The sequence below is a fragment of the Galeopterus variegatus genome, unplaced genomic scaffold, assembly GCF_000696425.1.
Source record: "Galeopterus variegatus unplaced genomic scaffold, G_variegatus-3.0.2 Scaffold31085, whole genome shotgun sequence".
In the NCBI taxonomy this organism is placed as follows: domain Eukaryota; kingdom Metazoa; phylum Chordata; class Mammalia; order Dermoptera; family Cynocephalidae; genus Galeopterus; species Galeopterus variegatus.
Genome location: NW_007757196.1, coordinates 1 through 5,166, shown reverse-complemented (window position 1 = coordinate 5,166; position 5,166 = coordinate 1). Strand labels below are relative to the sequence as shown.

At 41.1% G+C, this 5,166-nt stretch overlaps 1 long non-coding RNA gene across 1 annotated transcript; it reads right to left on the bottom strand.

Annotated features, from left to right (window-relative positions):
* Positions 1 to 748: 748 nt before the first annotated feature.
* LOC103583939 lies at positions 749 to 4,347 on the bottom strand. The gene is made up of 2 exons (XR_549912.1): positions 4,256 to 4,347; positions 749 to 909 (listed from the first exon to the last, which is right to left on the bottom strand). It is a non-coding gene; the product is annotated as an uncharacterized LOC103583939 (long non-coding RNA).
* Positions 4,348 to 5,166: the final 819 nt, after the last annotated feature.

Here is a 5,166-nt window from a genome sequence, read left to right as displayed (position 1 = left end):
TAAAAGAATGCGACAAGAAATGCCACAAAATTGAACTGGGGCTAGAAGGCTTCTGGCCAGCTGAGAAAGCATGTGAGCTGAGGCCACAGGAGAGGGAAAACCAGGAGAGTGCAAAGCTGGCGGAAGGAAAGAAAGGCTCTAGCATACGGAGGGATGCAGGGTCCCATGGGGGCAAGTTCTAGGGACAACCGCTGCTGAGGCCCTCAGAGCTGCCAGGAACCACTATCCAATGCTAGGCTCTTGGAGCTCACCCTCCAGTTCAAATTCCTGGAATTCTGTGCAATTCCTATCATACCACATGTTCTCCCACTGCCAAAACTCCTTCTCTAGCTGGCTGGAGTGGGTCTTTGCTCCATACAACCCAAAGCCAAAGCAACACACACAACATGCAAATAGGAAACAGCCTTTCTGATAAGTCAATAACATAAAACACAGAACTTTTTAAGGAAACGCTTACACTCACACCTGCAAAGAAAAGTCTCACACGTGACAGAGAAGGCTGCACAAGGGAACCCTCTGAGGTAATGGGTGCAAATATTCTGTATCTTCAAAGAGGTGTGACTGACTCTTGTGTTAAAACTGATTAAACTGTACACCTAATGTGACATTTCAGTGTATGCAGATTATACCTCAATCAAAAAAACCCAAAGACTAAAAGCACCTCCCTTAATCTAAATTGTTCCCTGGAGAAGACTTGCATTTTTGTTTTTCAAAACTGTATTGATCTAGATAAATCTCAGAAACAAAATGCTGAGCAGAGGCAGCCAGATGCAAAAACACCTGAGTTTTTATTTATACAAAGAACAGAAACAGGTAACAGTCACCTAACGGGGGCTGGCCAGTTGCTTGGTTGGTTAGTGCGTGGTTCTCATACACTAAGGTCCAGGGTTCCATCCCTATACTGGCCAGCTGCAAAAAAAAAAAAAAAAAAAAAAAAAAAAAGAAAAGTCACCTATGATGTTATAAGCCAAGATGGTGGCTAACTTTGAGAGGGTTGCAGAGTGGGGACCAAAAGGAGCCGAGCGAGACTTCTTACTGGGCCACTTACGTTCTGGTTCCTGAGCTTGGTGCCAGTAACACAGGTGTGTTCAGTTTGACATATGTTCATTACGGTGTATGTTCATGATAGATGCATTTTCTTGCACATACAGAATTTTCCTGTTTGTATACCTTAATAATAACATAAAAAAGAAAGAAAGAGAAGGAATACTCTATAGTTATTTAAAAGTGAATGGAAGTGTGGTGCTGATAACGCCAAGGCCATGGGTTCAGATCCCTACATAGGGATGGCTGGTTAGCTCACTTGGGAGAGTGTGGTGCTGAGAAAACCAAGTCAAGGGTTAAGATCCCCTTACCGGTCACCTTTAAAAAAAAAAAAAAGGTGAATGGAAAAGATTTGTTTTGTTTCACATGTAGTGAAATGCTTATTTTCCTTGAAGCCAAACTCTTCAGGTAAATAACAAATTATTAAGACTTTATTTACCCCCTTCGTGGAATTCTAATTTGACTCTTGGATTTGATATTGGGGGAAAAACTCATTCAATGGAGTAATTTGAATAAATAACGGAAGCAAAACTCCATCCTATAGTGCTTAGTTCTAAGACTACCTAAAGTGAATTCACCCATAACCAGAGCACTCTTCCAAAGCAGTAGCAGAAGGAAGAAACCACACTCCACATCCCTTTCCTACTTAAAGAAAAAAAGAGCAAAATCCACAGGAAGAAGTATTTAGTCAGAATCCCACTTCTGAGTTTTCAAAGGGAGAATTAACTCAAATTCACACATTACCCTGATGTGCATTTTTTAAAAACATGCAGATTTTGATTTTCAGAGGCTTGTATTTTAAAATCATTTTACAGACTCTAGATACAGTTCATAAGGATAAAAACAGAATATGTAAAAGTGAAGCAATATAGACAAGCAATAAACACCAAGTGTACAGGTCATCGAATTCTAATATTTAAAAATAAGAAGCCAGGGCCGGCCCGTGGCTCACTCGGGAGAGTGCGGTGCTGATAACACCAAGGCCATGGGTTCGGATCCCATATAGGGATGGCCGGTCAGCTCACTGGGTGAGCGTGGTGCTGACAACACCAAGTCAAGGGTTAAGATCCCCTTACCGGTCATCTTTAAAAAAAAAATAAGAAGCCAAATAGTAAAGTGAAATGTCAAGTACTTACAGCCATAACTAATTCAAAGTGGTGGATACACACACCCTCACTGGTGACTGGTATTTTTCCACCATGATTGTAGTACAACAGCAATCCTCTCACTCCTGCAAAACATAAACATATGTGATAAATAACCATGATACAGAAAAAAATTAGATATGCACTGACACATCATATTCCATTCCAAAGGTAGAAAGGGACCACAATAGGTCATAACTCTATACACACAAAAATCAAAAGTTGATACTTAATTATACAAGGTAGGGGGAGATAATAAGAAAAGGCAAACAAAGCCCCAGTGGAATGAGGTAAACAGCACTGGTCTGAGGATGGAGGACTCCATTCCCCTTAACAGCATCGCTGGGCCCCCGCATTGGGTTAGACGATCTGACTCATTTCCAACAATGAAAAGTTGGGTTTCAATTATTCTAATAACCGGTAGAATGAGTGCTTGAATCATTTTCTCCTGAACAACTTCTAGCAGCAGCCAAATGAAATGGTAACATGTTAAGATATTAGCTCTGGGGAAACACGAAAATAAAAGTGGAAAAAAATAATATTTTATCTCAAATTATGGAATACTCCTCGAAAGCCAGCTTCAAAGGAAACTTTTGTCAANCTCTCAAGAATGTGACCTACGAAATGTGACAAGAATTGGTCAGTTAGAAACTAAAAGAATGAGACAAGAAATGCCACAAAATTGAACTGGGGCTAGAAGGGTTCTGGCCAGCTGAGAAAGCATGTGAGCTGAGGCCACAAGAGAAGGAAAACCAGAAGAGTGCAAAGCTGGCGGAAGGAAAGAAAGGCTATAGCATACAGAGGGATGCAGGGTCCCATGGGGGCAAGTTCTAGGGACAACCGCTGCCGAGGCCCTCAGAGCTGCCAGGAACCACTATCCAACGCTAGGCTCTTGGAGCTCACCCTCCAGTTCAAATTCCTGGAATTCTGTGCAATTCCTATCATACCACATGTTCTCCCACTGCCAAAACTCCTTCTCTAGCTGGCTGGAGTGGGTCTTTGCTCCATACAACCAAAAGCCAAAGCAGCACACACAACATGCAAATAGGAAAGAGCCTTTCTGATAAGTCAATAACATGAAAAACAGAACTTTTTAAGGAAACGCTCACACACCTGCAAACAAAAGTCTCACACGTGACAGAGAAGGGGGCACAAGGGAACCCTCTGAGGTAATGGGTGCAAATATTCTGTGTCTTCACAGAGGTGTGACTGACTCTTGTGTTAAAACTGATTACTGTACACCTAATGTGACATTTCACTGTATGCAAATTATACCTCAATCAAAAAAACCCAAAGAACAAAAGCACCTCCCCTAATCTAAATTGTTCCCTGAAGAGGACTTGCGTTTTTGTTTTTCAAAACTGTATTAATCTAAGAGCCGGCCCGTGTCTCACTCGGGAGAGTGTGGTGCTGATAACACCAAGGCCATGGGTTTGGATCCTATATAGGGATGGTCGGTTAGCTCACTGGCTGAGCGTGGTGCTAACAACATCAAGTCAAGGGTTGAGATCCCTTTACTGGTCATCTTTAAAAAAAAAAAAAAAAAAACTGTATTGATCTAGATAAATCTCACAAACAAAATGCTGAGCAGAGGCAGCCAGATGCAAAAACACCTGAGTTTTTATTTATACAAAGAACAGAAACAGGTAACAGTCACCTAACGGGGGCTGGCCAGTTGCTCAGTTGGTTAGTGCGTGGTGCTCATACACTAAGGTCCAGGGTTCCATCCCTATACTGGCCAGCTGCAAAAAAAAAAAAAAAAAAAAGAAAAGTCACCTATGATGTTAGAAGCCAAGATGGTGGCTAACTTTGAGAGGGTTGCAGAGTGGGGACCAAAAGGAGCCGAGCGAGACTTCTTACTGGGCCACCTACACTCTGGTTCCTGAGTTTGGTGCCAGTAACACAGGTGTGTTCAGTTTGACATATGTTCATTAGGGTGTATGTTCAAGATACATGCATTTTCTGAAGCAATACAGACAAAAAATAAACACTAAGTTTACAGATCATCAAATTCTAATATTTAAAAATAAGAAGCCAAATAGTAAATTGAAATGTCAAGTACTTACAGCCATAACTGATTCAAAGGGGTGGATACACACACCCTCACTGGTGACTGGTATTTTTGCACCATGATTGTAGTACAACAGCAATCCTCTCACTCCTGCAAAACATAAACATATGTGATAAATAACCATGATACAGAAAAAAATTAGATCTGCACTGACACATCATATTCCATTCCAAAGGTAGAAAGGGACCACAATAGGTCATAACTCTATGCACGCAGAAATCAAAAGTTGATAATTATATAAGGTAGCGGGAAATAATAAGAAAAGGCAAAGAAAGCCCCATTGGAATGAGGTAAACAGCACTGGTCTGAGGATGGAGGACTCCATTCCCCTTATCAGCATCACTGGGCCCCCACATTGGGTTAGATGATCTGAGTCATTTAGTTAGGTTTCAATTATTCTAATAACCGATAGAATGAGTGCTTGAATCATTTTCTCCTGAACAACTTCGAGCAGCAGCCAAATGAAATGGTAACATGTTAAGATATTAGCTCTGGGGAAACACGAAAATAAAAGTGAAAAAAATACCATTTTATCTCAAATTATGGAATACTCCTCAAAAGCCAGCTTCAAAGGAAACTTTTGTCAATTCCTTTCTCCTGTGTCCACTACAATTTCAGGGACCTGTCTTCAAAATGACAGAGATGCCAAGTACTCTGGCTAAAGAGGCTCCACTGGAATCTCCAGCCTCAAATAGCTGTGATATCTGCAAGTAATCAATGCTCAAGCCTAATACACATGTCAAAGAACCCTCCTGCCAGGTACATACTCTCGTCACATTCCAGGTCGCACTCGAGTGTCAGTGTACGTAGATTTTTCTGAAAACACACTTGTATTCAGAATCCTCTGACTCTTTACTTCCCTACTTAAAAGGAAGAAAAATAAATGCAATATGCCTACCTATCCTG